Source organism: Schistocerca cancellata, chromosome 2 (genome assembly GCF_023864275.1).
Source record: "Schistocerca cancellata isolate TAMUIC-IGC-003103 chromosome 2, iqSchCanc2.1, whole genome shotgun sequence".
Classification (NCBI taxonomy): Eukaryota; Metazoa; Arthropoda; class Insecta; order Orthoptera; family Acrididae; genus Schistocerca; species Schistocerca cancellata.
Genome location: NC_064627.1, coordinates 167,859,779 through 167,873,791, shown reverse-complemented (window position 1 = coordinate 167,873,791; position 14,013 = coordinate 167,859,779). Strand labels below are relative to the sequence as shown.

Below are 14,013 nucleotides of genomic sequence, written 5' to 3'. Positions count from 1 at the left end.
GTTGCTCAGTAATTCCAGTGGCAGACGCTGGAAGAGAGGCGTTCTGCATCAAGGGGTGGTTCCCTGTTTATAGGCCGCAAAAAGAGCACGAAAATAAAACGAGAGAGACTGGAGCCCACACGGACGTTTACCAGCAGTCGTTCTTCCCAAGAACCACTCGCGATTGGAGCAGGAAAAGCGGAAAGTGACTGTGGTACAAAAATACTTTCAGCCACACACCGAAAGGTGACTTGCGGAGTATAGATGCAAATATTTCAAAAACCTTTACAAAAAATGAAGCATCACTTTTAAATCAACCTCTGATTTATTCAGACACATTACACTGTGAATAAATGTTGTGTCAGTGACAGTGTGCTAGGCGTGTTTTCGTAATTGTGCTCAGTAGGACACTGGAGTGTAGAAGTGCAGCATTTAAATTGCAAGAGTACTGAAGTGTACATTGCTGCTGGCTACACTTTCTGGCGTAACACGACTTTGCCGCTACTCTGGTCAGAGTTTGAGTCTGCTTTGCCTCGTAGGCGAGTTTCAGCTCCTTTGGTCGTCACTGGACGACTGTCTGTGAAAGTGTGTGTACCCGTTCAGAAAAACTGAAGCTCGAACAGTAGACGCAATACCAATAAAAACAGCTTCTCTGTCACACTGTTGCAGCCGGCTAACCAGCTGCGTTTTTTACACACTTAATGAAGTTTTCAGCCTGCTAGTAGATCGAGACCAACACACGACATGCAGTATGAGGAAACACGTTACTCTTAATATTGTTGTGACGCTTAAAATATAGAAACATAAAAAATATAAATATGATGGGTATTTTATCGCCGCAAGAAGCTTGAGTCAAGGCGGATTCACAGATCCCATATTGCTTCGCTGCCCTCCTCTCCGCGTGAATTGACTTGCGGGGTATCCTGTGTCACTTATTTACTAGCTGCTGACCCTTGCAGGCTCTTTCTTCTCCGTAAGCAATCTTGGAAACTGCCAGGTAGATTCCACAAACATCACGCAACGAAGACCAGACTCTAACAACAGGGGAGTAGGGAAATCACGTATCTGTTGCAAATCACTGTAGTTGACAAGTCGCAATTTTCACAGCAACAGTTTTACAGTGTTTGTCTGCGATTTCAGTCACAACTAGAAGTCACAAGAAGCAAGTACCACCTAAAAGTAACATTTAACATTCAACACCGTGTGTCGTCTGTTGATCGACTTTCGAACATTGTTGTAAGAACCTCGTGTCTCATGCTACCGATGTATAACCTAAATGTGGTCGATGAAATGAACAAAGAAGCTAATTTTCTCTGAGATAAATTTTACACTTGGTATTTTACCTGACAGCAGCACTTAAATTTTTGGCCAGAGTGTGATATTGCACCCCTTGGTTGTGTGGCGTACTCCGAGGTCTAGTTTAGGTTGGAAGATAATTCGATTGAGAGTCGATGAAGGCAACGAATATCAATGCCAAATAGAATTTATGGTAATAGATTCACCTATAGTGAAGCCTTATGTTCACGTTCGCGCCATATTTAAACAAACTTAATGCACTTTCCATCATAAAAACTGAAACTGTAAGGTAAACGCAGTAAACGTACATTAAATAATGGACAAGACTTCGACGATTATTTTGATGCATATTATATTCGTATCTTGTACATAAACAATGAAAAAATGCAAGTGTATGCCCATTACCTAACTAGTGCATAGTTTTTCAGCACTACAGTGTACGCGCAAGTAAACTTTTATGTTTATCTTCAGGTATTGCACTTAAACTATTTCCGATATCAACTTATAACTGGAAGATCTGTACTTCTCACTGTTTTCACTTGCATATTATCAGTCTTAAAACACATAATCAAGTGAATGAAATGATCGTAAGGGCCCGACGGCCGGGAAGTTCGGCCGCCGATTTGCAAGTGTTTTCAGTTGAATCTACATTTGGCGACTTGCGTCTCGATGATGATGATATGTGATGAGGACAACGGAACATTCAGTCCCCGAGAGCAGAAAATCTTCGATCCCTTCGGGGATCGAACTTGGGCCCGCTGTGCGGCAGACAGACACGCGCTGGTCATACAGCCAAGGGGCGGAAGATAGTCAACCCTTTATCAATAACTACTTGGTATAAAGTTCAGGGGTATGGACGGCTTTAACAAGGGGACAATATAATTTTCATTATTCACTCACAGTGTAGTTCATATTTATTTATCAGCCCTTTCAAATCGCCTAACTACATCAATGACACACTGCGGAAATACTCAGATCGCACACTTTACAGGAGAGAACGTATTATCGCTTCTTTGCATTGACACAGTTCACCTGCCAGAAATAGCAGTTAGCAGATATACTTGCCAGTGCCTGTTAGTGGATTCTAGCGACTAACCACAATGTAACATCTACGGTGTTAAATCACGGAAGTCGCATTTTAACGTTGGTAGAGAGCGGAGCATACAAGTTGTGAATTCGTGAACTGCTATTCTAAACTCTGACAAATCGCAGTTTAAAATCGCAGATACTGAACAGTAGTAGCATTCACTGAAATCACTGATTTCGGGAAGTCACAGTTTAGACCATCCCTATAGGGAAGGGTTGTGGATCTGTTACATGGCTTCTGAGTTACGCTCTAATGGCTCATCCTACTGAGTAGTTGCAGTAAATCCAGGTTCAGTTTCCATTGCGAGATAATCAACAGCTTTACACTGTCGCCAAGAGAATGAATCCGTATTGTACCTCTTTATCCGAGACTGTGTATCGAACATGAATACAGTATAAATCTTCTATAAATAGATGGCGATCTCTTCAGAGTGACTTAGGTGGTTGGGCTAGTCCGACTTCCCAGTTTCTCAGAGTTTGATTGTACCATTAAGTAGTCGAGTATGCAACCAGTAACAAAAAATAAATAAAAAAATAAAAGAACACCAACTTTCTTGACAGATCTTTTGTAAAAACCCTTTAGGAGGAAACTGTGTGGGAGGGCCAAGGACAAGTTGTTGAAACCGGAGCAGATTCAGTCTGAACTCGACAAGACAGATGCAGAAGATGAAGAAGAAACAAAGTAAGAAGAAATTTTACCCCAGATAGTGTGCATTGAGAATACAATCCAATGAGAGCGGTTAAGCGAATATTATCGGTACCTACTGGTACCACCTTTAGTTTAGTGATAGCTTTTTGTGCACTGCTTCTAGAGGCATTTTGTACCATTAGCTACGCAGTACACCTTGTATTTCCGACAATGAGGAAGAAAATCTGCACCAGATTTTACGCTCTGACACTAATGGCAGGTCTCAGCAATGTTTGTCACGTAACTGAGATGTTAACCAGAAAAGACATAGTAGCGTGAATTAAGACGACGTCTTGGCTGGGATACAGTTCCTTTCCTATAGCTTGCCCTGGAATGCCTAAAAGGTCACTTCACCGAGGCACATATTTATGTCGTAGAAAGTAGCAATTGTACCACTGTGAGACTACCGTCATCATATTTAATCGAGTGGAATTGGCCTTATGACGCATAACATTTTTTGGACTTTCACTGATTTTGTTGGAAACATGCTGAGTATTTAGCGGACTGCTGCTTTGACCGTTTTCTTCGTCTCAACGCGTCTTCTAAGTTTGGAAATTGACACTAGGCCTTGGATGGTTGGTTGATTTGAGGGAGGGGACGAAACAGCGAGGTCATTGATCCATCGGATTAGGGAAGGGTGGGGAAGGAAGTCGGCCTTGCTCTTTCAAAGGGACCATCCCAGCCTGAAGCGATTTAGGGAAATCCCGGAAAACCCAAACCAGGACGGCAGGAAGCGTGAGTGAGCCGTAGTCCTCCCGAATGCGAGTCCAGTATGCTAACCACTGCGACACCACGCTCGGTAGGCCTTGGATGTTGAGATTCTGCAGCTCACATTCAACTGTGTTTTAGGAGAGCAGGCTTTCATCAACGTAAGGTTGCTTCAGTTCCAACGTCACTTATGTAGCACTGGCTGCATTGCTCTTTATCGGCATCCTTTCCACTATCACTCTTAACTGTTATGTCTTTGCACGAGTCGCGTGTTCTATTACAATCATTATCACCCAGGAATCTACTACTTTCCATGGACCCCACTACTTTGTTCCATGTACCTATTATCGAACATTCAGAGCTTCTTGAAAGTAAGACTGGTCTATCTGCCACGCCTTGGTATGGCCAGTGGCACACACGAATACGCACTGCACTCTCCAGGCGTATTGCACACTTGAGTCCTGCGTTCCAGCGGATACGTTGTGCCTTGTTGTATTATGTGATTTGTTCATGACAGGAAAAGCATGTCACATATGGAAATATCACAAAAAATGTGTGTTTCAGTGTAATTGTAGTCATGGATGCCCGAATACACTCACACGTCAGTTAAGTCATTTGAATGGTAACGAAGAAGCTCATATGACGGAGTGCCTAGTAATCCTCCTGGCGACGTCAGAAGCAGACATTCTCCCCTGTAGCTTCTGTAAATGAGATCAGTCGTGTCCGGGCAGTCGAATCGGCTTAAGCAAATCAATAATCGAATCGCGTTCGAAGCTCACTATTAAAGCAATTAGCCTTTGTAGGTTAAACTGATGACCAGGCAGATGTGCAGTTTAATGTAGTAGGGCACATATTCGCTGAAATAAATCAGCAACCAGCTGCACAAAAGAGTTTTCCAAAAAATACACTTACATATAATGTAGGCTTTCACGGCTATTTTCATTATTGCTCATATTTGATTTATTGACAATATCGCAAATACATTACATTCGCTGAAGATGTGTAAAGTACTATATACACTCCTGGAAATTGAAATAAGAACACCGTGAATTCATTGTCCCAGGAAGGGGAAACTTTATTGACACATTCCTGGGGTCAGATACATCACATGATCACACTGACAGAACCACAGGCACATAGACACAGGCAACAGAGCATGCACAATGTCGGCACTAGTACAGTGTATATCCACCTTTCGCAGCAATTCAGGCTGCTATTCTCCCATGGAGACGATCGTAGAGATGCTGGATGTAGTCCTGTGGAACGGCTTGCCATGCCATTTCCACCTGGCGCCTCAGTTGGACCAGCGTTCGTGCTGGACGTGCAGACCGCGTGAGACGACGCTTCATCCAGTCCCAAACATGCTCAATGGGGGACAGATCCGGAGATCTTGCTGGCCAGGGTAGTTGACTTACACCTTCTAGAGCACGTTGGGTGGCACGGGATACATGCGGACGTGCATTGTCCTGTTGGAACAGCAAGTTCCCTTGCCGGTCTAGGAATGGTAGAACGATGGGTTCGATGACGGTTTGGATGTACCGTGCACTATTCACTGTCCCCTCGACGATCACCAGTGGTGTACGGCCAGTGTAGGAGATCGCTCCCCACACCATGATGCCGGGTGTTGGCCCTGTGTGCCTCGGTCGTATGCAGTCCTGAGTGTGGCGCTCACCTGCACGGCGCCAAACACGCATACGACCATCATTGGCACCAAGGCAGAAGCGACTCTCATCGCTGAAGACGACACGTCTCCATTCGTCCCTCCATTCACGCCTGTCGCGACACCACTGGAGGCGGGCTGCAAGATGTTGGGGCGTGAGCGGAAGACGGCCTAACGGTGTGCGGGACTGTAGCCCAGCTTCATGGAGACGGTTGCGAATGGTCCTCGCCGATACCCCAGGAGCAACAGTGTCCCTAATTTGCTGGGAAGTGGCGGTGCGGTCCCCTACGGCACTGCGTAGGATCCTACGGTCTTGGCGTGCATCCGTGCGTCGCTGCGGTCCGGTCCCAGGTCGACGGGCACGTGCACCTTCCGCCGACCACTGGCGACAACATCGATGTACTGTGGAGACCTCACGCCCCACGTGTTGAGCAATCCGGCGGTACGTCCACCCGGCCTCCCGCATGCCCACTATACGCCCTCGCTCAAAGTCCGTCAACTGCACATACGGTTCACGTCCACGCTGTCGCGGCATGCTACCAGTGTTAAAGACTGCGATGGAGCTCCGTATGCCACGGCAAACTGGCTGACACTGACGGCGGCGGTGCACAAATGCTGCGCAGCTAGCGCCATTCGACGGCCAACACCGCGGTTCCTGGTGTGTCCGCTGTGCCGTGCGTGTGATCATTGCTTGTACAGCCCTCTCGCAGTGTCCGGAGCAAGTATGGTGGGTCTGACACACCGGTGTCAATGTGTTCTTTTTTCCATTTCCAGGAGTGTATATATTACGTAAGAAGTTCCTGCAAGCACGAAAATTTAAAACTGCTGTGCTTTACAAAACTTGAGGACGAGGTGTATAAAGTAACATAACATATTAACATCTCGGTGGAAATGAAAGAGCGGTAGCATGTTGCCAGAGGTCTTCCAGCATCACTATCTTGAGGTGGGGGTGCTTCCAGTCGTGCACAGAATGCTGGACATCGCCTGGCTTAAGTAAGCGTGACTATAGAGCCCAACGGGGCTGTCCCCGCAACACGAGGCAGTTGTAGGAACGGGAAGAAGTGCGTGTCAGTCAGCAGGCAGTTACGGTGCAGTGTGGTAGTGTTCTTTTTTACAACACATAGGGAAGAGTCATCGGGAAAGTGGAAGACGAAAGAAGTGTGACGAGTGTAGCCCAGGAGTTTGGCATTGCCCACAACATTGTTTCACGTGCGTGGTTTCGAACCACACGCACTGCTGCCCAAAGGAGGTGATGTGGTCGACCACGGTCAACAACAGCAAGAGATAACCGCTACACTGAGCACAACAGGTGTAAGTAGGCTGTTTTGGTTTTTATATTGGTAACGCTACGTAGCGCTCTGTATGAAAATCACTGGCTGTGCTGTGAGCAGTCTGTGGCTGGTTGGCATTGTTGTAATATTCGCTATTGTAGTGTTGGGCAGTTGGCTGTTAACAACGCATAGCTTTGCGCAGTTGGAGGTGAGCCGCCAGCAGTGGTGGATGTGGGGAGAAAGATGGCAGAATTTTGAGAGCGGACGATCTGGACGTGTGTCCATCAGAAAGAGTAAATTTGAAATACTGGATATAATTAACTGATATATTAATATGATGACTTTTGAATATTATTAAGGTAAATACATTGTTTGTTCTCCATCAAAATCTTTCAATTTGCTAACTATGCCATCAGTAGTTAGTGCCTTCAGTAGTTAAAATCTTTTACTTAGCTGGCAGTAGTGGCGCTCGCTGTATTGCAGTAGTTCGAGTAACGAAAATTTTTGTGAGGTAAGTGATTTGTGAAAGGTATAGGTTAATGTTAGTCAGGGCCATTCTTTTGCAGGGATTTTTGAAAGTCAGATTGCGTTGCGCTAAAAATATTGTGTGTCAGTTTAGTGTTGATCAGAACAGGCAAAGAGCGAAATGTCTGAGTTCTGCTCAGCTGTTTGAAAATCAAATAATGTAAGAGGTTTATCAGCATAGTAATTCATTAATTTTTCTAAGGGGAAGTTTCACAGGCAAAAAGGGATCCACCTGAAGCAGCGGATGCAGTACTGCAACCACATAGAACAGGACTGCAAGAGACAGACTGTCACGCTCCACAGTAACACGGTGACTCCATTACAGCCGGCCAGAGTGGCCGTGCGGTTCTAGGAGCTACAGTCTGGAACCGGGCGACCGCTACGGTCGCAGGTTCGAATCCTGCCTCGGGCATGGATGTGTGTGATGTCCTTAGGTTAGTTAGGTTTAATTAGTTCTAAGTTCTAGGCGACTGATGACCTCAGAAGTTAAGTCGCATAGTGCTCAGAGCCATTTTTTGACTCCATTACATTTGTTCGACAACCAGTGTGTTGCGTTCCGTCGACGCCTTTGCATCGGCGGCCCCATTTGCAGTGGTGCCAAGTGCTTAGGGACTGGACCAAAGAGAAGTGATATCGCGTGCTCTTCTCGCAGGGAACAAAATTCATTGTGAGCAGTGATTCCGGTCGTACCCCCATACTGTGAGAGGTGGGAACACGTAATGCACTCAAGAACGTTGTCGAACATGGTTGTTTTGGTGGTCCACGTGTTTTGATGTGGGGAGGCATAGTGTTGCATGGGTTTACTGGCCTCCAGATCTTTCAACACAAGACACTCACTTGTCAACGTTATTGTGACACTGTACTCCTTCCCCTTGTGTGTCTTTTCAGGGCTACATTCGGCGTGGCTTCATTTTTGTGGATGAAAATGAGCAACTGCATCGAACTGCGCAGATGGAGGAGCTCTTGGAACGAGCTTGCCCATTCCTCCTCTTAAATCCCATCGAAGAGGTGTGGAATGTCTTGGGGAAACGTATTACAGCTCACCTACATGCGCTAACGGCCATCCACCGCGCTGTTGGAGGAATGTAACGCCCTACCACAACAACTCGTTGCCAACCTTGTGACCAGCATTGGAGCACGTTGCAGACCATGCGTTGCCGTCTGTGGTGTCACACACCCTGTTAAGAACCGTGTTCAAAAATGGTTCAAATGGCTCTGAGCACTATGGGACTTAACATCTGAGGTCATTACAACCCCTAGAACTTAGAACTACTTAAACCTAACTAATCTAATGATCTCACACACATCCATGCCCGAGGCAGGATTCGAACCTGCGACCGTAACGGTCATGCGGCTCCAGACTGAAGCGCCTAGAACCGCACGGCCACACCGACCGGCAAGAACCATGTCCCGTCTTTTGTAATAACCAGGCGACCATCATAAATCGACGTGAATTATTGTGTTTGAATACAAGTGTCATTTTTGCTTACCTCATCGCGTATCGCTTTTTGTTCCTTCCCTACTGTACTGTACTATAGTCAGCAGTTATTTCTATGTGTGGTCCTAGTTTCATTGAGCCATGTTACTTTGCAGCAACACGTCTTGCGAAAGTTACTTTCATCCTTATGTTTTGCACACCGATGTAGATCGAAAGCGGAGATAAAACTCTGGAAATATTAACCTCATGAACGTGGTTGTTGGATAGAAATTAATTTTTAGTTTTCGTGCTACATATTGCAGTGATATGGGGCGGAGGTTTTTTAATTCGACAGTACGTCTAATAAAAACGATTTTCCACCCAGATTAAATGTGTTAAACTTGATTCACCTTGTACGTTTCACACAGTGTCATTAAGGTAGCCTCCTGTTTTAAACTGGCAACGCTGTAGCGTAAAGTAGCCGGTTTTGCCCTTCCTCTTTAGAAACACCAGAACAAACACTGTTATAAATATATTGCTTAGGGGGCTTCGAATAGCTTTAGCAAATCTCCCAGGAAGTTTCATGTGAGCGCACACTCCGCTGTAGGGTGAAAATTCATTCTGGGAACAGACCTCCAGAGGTTGAGGCTACGCAATGTTCCCGCATTAATTTTTTTTTTTTTTTTTTCCTCTCCAGGAATGCTAGTCCCCCAAGTTCCGCAGGAGAACTTTCGTGAAGTTGGATGGTAGGAAATGAGGTACTGCGGGAAGTAAAGCTGTGACGAGAGGTCGTGAGTAGCGCTTGGGTAGCTCAATTGGTAGAGTATTTGCCCGGTCCGGAACACAGTTTTGATCTGCCAGGAAGTTCCAATTTATTAAATGTTACGAACTGCATCGTGGAATACACAGCTGTAGGATTAATTTTTTTTTTTACTCTATAAATCGATTTCGGTCACGATCTCATCATCCTGGGGTCATAAAAGACGAATTTAACTGTGCATTTCATAACTGCAAAAATTAATCACTCTTGAAATGCTCCATTGTTGTTTAAAATTGGGCAGTTGTAACAACAGACAGGGCACTATGGTTCTTTCAACAGTATTGATAGTTTACATCGCCAGGCAGAAGTAATGATTAGCTGTATCAAAAGTTATACGAAGATGCAGCATTTGAAGATTTTGCTTAATTACTACAGTTGAGAAATGCACAGTTAAATACGTCTTTCACGGCCCGACGATGATCAGCCTATGTCCAAAATCGATTTGCAAAATAAAAATACGCCCATTTCTTTTAACACATTTTGCCGTTGCGAACGTTATTGTGATCGTCCCCTCTGCGAAATTCTTTTATTGACTAAGTAAATTCGGTTACATTTTAAACAGACGCGATTCAGATCATTTATTCCCGGAGTTTTTGGCGTGTTTATTACGATCATTGCCGTAGCTATGCTCTGAATGGTCTTTTTTTCTGAATACGGTATATAGTACATGATACTTCTCTAACAATTCACCCTAATTTCATTGCTTGGATTGCCACCTTCGATTCATACGATATAGTCTGAGGTCTGAAGGTGATTGATACAACGGAGCATGATCTGCTGTACAATTAGCCAAGAGAACTAGTCAACCACGTCCAAAAGAATTTTGTGCTGTTCTTAATACGGTTAGTATCACCATAATGATGAAAATGGAAGGAAATGTATGCGGATTCTCAGCTGTAAACAGACGACAGCTATTCAAATTGTTTCGAGTCTGAATTAAGCCGGATCTTGTGGTGTTACGAACAAAACGGAGAGATGTTTGTCAGTTTCCTAGTTGAGCAGTTTAATTTGAATCTTCCGTGGAGTCCCTGAATAATTTCAGGCGAACTCCAGGAAGGATTTTTAAGCGCGCCTGTGTGATTTCTTTTCCCATTCATATTGAACAGCGCCAGAGCACTGACTAAAGACCTTGACGTGGCGGGGAGTTGTATCCTAACTATCCTCCTTCCCAAGTTTTCTGTCGAGAATACCGTTCTGCTAACAAAGGGGCATGGATGTTATAGAAGGCCCACTATTGAAAATTCAGCGCATACCAGTATCTCAAAACATCATTTCTTAATGTACTGTAAAGTTGCTAAGCTCTCACATAAGGAACCATTTGCGTACTTGCCCGAAAATCATCGGAAATAAGAAAAAGTGAAGTCATTGTAGCCGTTCAGTGGTTATAAATCGACTCATTGGGATAGCAGTGGTATTATTCAGTAGTTCGTAGATATCTGCATAATTCGGCAGAACTCGGCATTTTCTGACGGGGTAATGTGTAAACATTGTCGTGTCAATGGCGCAGAGGGAAGCTTTTCACATTTTTGAAAGATATCTTCACAAACACCTTATAGCTGCATCAATATTACATTCATTAACTTGTAGACATGTTTCAGGATAAACGCATTATCAAAAGCCCTGTATGAAAACGTGCAGAATTAACAGTGTTTACATACAGATGTCACCCAAATACTTACTTAGTCGTCTTGTTTTTCAGTGTACGACAGTTAAGAAGTAGTTGTAACATACGGTGTTAATAAACATAAAATTTCATCAGGTAATGGCGATTGTGAAGATGATGTTATTGAAAATATATTCTTTGACTAAAAGACATGGTTTACATTCCAATATTTCAGCCCGCATGATCACAGATACAACACTGTAGGCGTGGTAAATACGATAACAGTTTCGCTTATGGGTAGTTAATTATGTAGTAGCACTTTTCCGTTGGATACTGTTAGCGAGGCAAAAGAAGATGATAATGCACGTCGTGACATTGCTAAAATACTGTGTGCGGTTTTATATGATCAGTATTCTTTTTCGACTCCCAAACAGGACGACACATATCTGCATTCAGTTCTATTGACCGCTACGTATGCTAATGTCCTGGACAAATGACAGTGTCCCTCCAGTAGTTCATGGAGAGCCCACAGTTGATGGTGATTCGCCTGTCGGATAGCGCTGTTAAGTTGGACGGCTCCCCAGGTGCTACTTGCGAGTAGTGGATTGAGTAAGGACTCAGCGGTCATTTTGCTCCCTTCTGCCTCGTTATCCTTAGCATCAACATACTACTCTATCCACATTCTCACTGCGAACTATGATAACTACACTTTTTATTTGTATAAGCAACATAAGTATTACTATTATCATTATCATTATTATTAATATTATTATTTCTATTATTACGCTCAGACATAACTTTGTAATCAATCAAAAAACATAACAACCTATTATAAGAATAGAATAAATAGGTCTAAAGGAAGTAATAAAAGAAACGTCAGTTGTCGATTAGCTGGCTGATGGAGCGAAAAGTGGCAGTTGACTTCAAATAATTAATGTGAGGTCATGACACAGATTTAAAGGTTGTCGATGTAATTAAATGCCCACATATTCTAATTACGAACATGTAAAACTGGACCCATCACACAGAAAACGATGTAGGGAAGATGAACCACAAACTGCATTTATTGGCAGTACACTTAGATACAACAAATCTACTAAAGAGATTACCTGCACTACGATTGTCCGACCTCCTCTGGAGTATGGTTGCGCGGTATGGAAGATGACGGAGGGCATAGAAAATGACCGAACAAAGGCAGCTCGTTTCGTATTATCGGGAAATAGGGGAAAACAGGTCATAGATATGATATGCGAGTTGGGGCGAGAGCTACTCATTAAATTTCAAACTTTCTCCTCTGAATGTCAAAATATTTTGTCGGCTTCCGGCTGCATAGTAAGAAATGACCGTTGTATTAAAACAATAGAAATCAGAGTTCCCACCGAAAGATTTAGGTTTTCACGTTTGCGACGTCCTATTGGAGAGTGTTACGACCGAGAAATAGTCTGAAAGTGTACCACGAACGTCTGTCAGGCTCGTAAGCGTAAACTGCAGAGTAGTGTTGTAGATGTAGATGTAGGAGAGGTGTTCAGCAAGCCAGTGTCGGTTGAAAAAATGCGGAGCTCGTTCTGGGACATCATGAAATATTCCCGCTTCACCACCTATACTTTCATGAAGTTCCGTTAGGTGGCGGTGCTATACATAGCCTTCAAAATGGCGTCTGTAACGGAGTTGCATTCCAAGCAGAGACCTGTAAATGAGTTTCATTTGCCGGAAAACCAGAAGATTGCAGATATTCATAGGTGGTTACAGGATGTATGCGGAGATCTGGCAGTGAACTAAAAGCACGGTGAGTCGTTGGGCGAGACGTCCGTCTTCATCGCAACAAGGTTGTGCAACCTCTCCTATCTCCTGCGTGCAGGCCGGCCGCATACAGTTTTGATTCCTGCAGTGTTGGAACGTGCAGACACTCTCATTCGAGGTGATCGAGGGATCACAATCAAACACCCCACTGCTCAACTGGACGTTTCTGTTGGCAGTGTTGACACATTCCTCCACCAGTTGGGTTACTCTAAGGTGCGTACCCCCGCCGACTAACAGAACACCATAAACAGCAACGAAGCGTCGTCTGCAGAATTTCTTGAGCGTTACGAGGCTGATCGCGACAATTTTTTGTCAAACATCGTCATAGGCAATAAAACAGGACAGCAATCTTTCGAATGGGAAACAATTCGGCAATCCATGGAGTGGCGGCACTCTGTTTCTCCGAAGAAAAACATTCAGAGCCGGACCCTTAGCTGGTACAGTCATGGCGACGGTCTTCTGAGACTCTGAGGGGTTATTCTGTTCGATGTCCGCCCTCATGGTGCAACGATCAATTATGAAGTGTATTGTACTACCGTCAGGAAACTGAAGTAAAGACTTCAGCGAGTTCGCGTCACAAAAATGCTTATGAACTTTTCCTTCTCCATGACAACGCAAGGCCTCATACAAGTCTGCCCACCCGAGAGGAGCTCAAAAAACTTCGTAGGACTGCTCTTCCTCATGATGCAGCAAGACGTTGGTTTCGCGTTGGCCGGAAGAGTACTACATTGCGAGCTTATCAAACTCTGCCAGTAACGTGGCGTAAGGCTGTCGAAAAATAGGGTTTTGTAGCCAGAAGGATGTGGAATAATGTGATGTACGAGGTGCATTCAAGTTCTAAGGCCTCCGATTTTTTTTCTCCAGGCTGGAAAGAGATAGAAACATGCGCATTCTTTTTAAATGAGGCCGCGTTCATTGTCAATACGTCCCAGAGATGGCAGCACCGTACGGCAGATGAAATTTTACCGCCAGCGGCGAGAATGAGAACTGTTTTAAATACTTAAAATGGCGACGTTTTCCTTACTTGAACAGCGTGCAATCATTCGTTTTCTGAATTTGCGTGGTGTGAAACCAATTGAAATTCATCGACAGTTGAAGGAGACATGTGGTGATGGAGTTATGGATGTGTCGAAAGTGTGTTCATGGGTGCGACAGTTTAA

The 14,013-nt window shown here is 44.4% G+C and overlaps 1 protein-coding gene across 1 annotated transcript in view; it reads left to right on the top strand.

Moving 5' to 3' along the window:
- Nucleotides 1–14,013, top strand: part of LOC126161486 (uncharacterized) — a 194,621-nt gene that overhangs the window by 75,889 nt on the left and 104,719 nt on the right. The gene's annotated exons all lie outside the window — the stretch shown is intronic.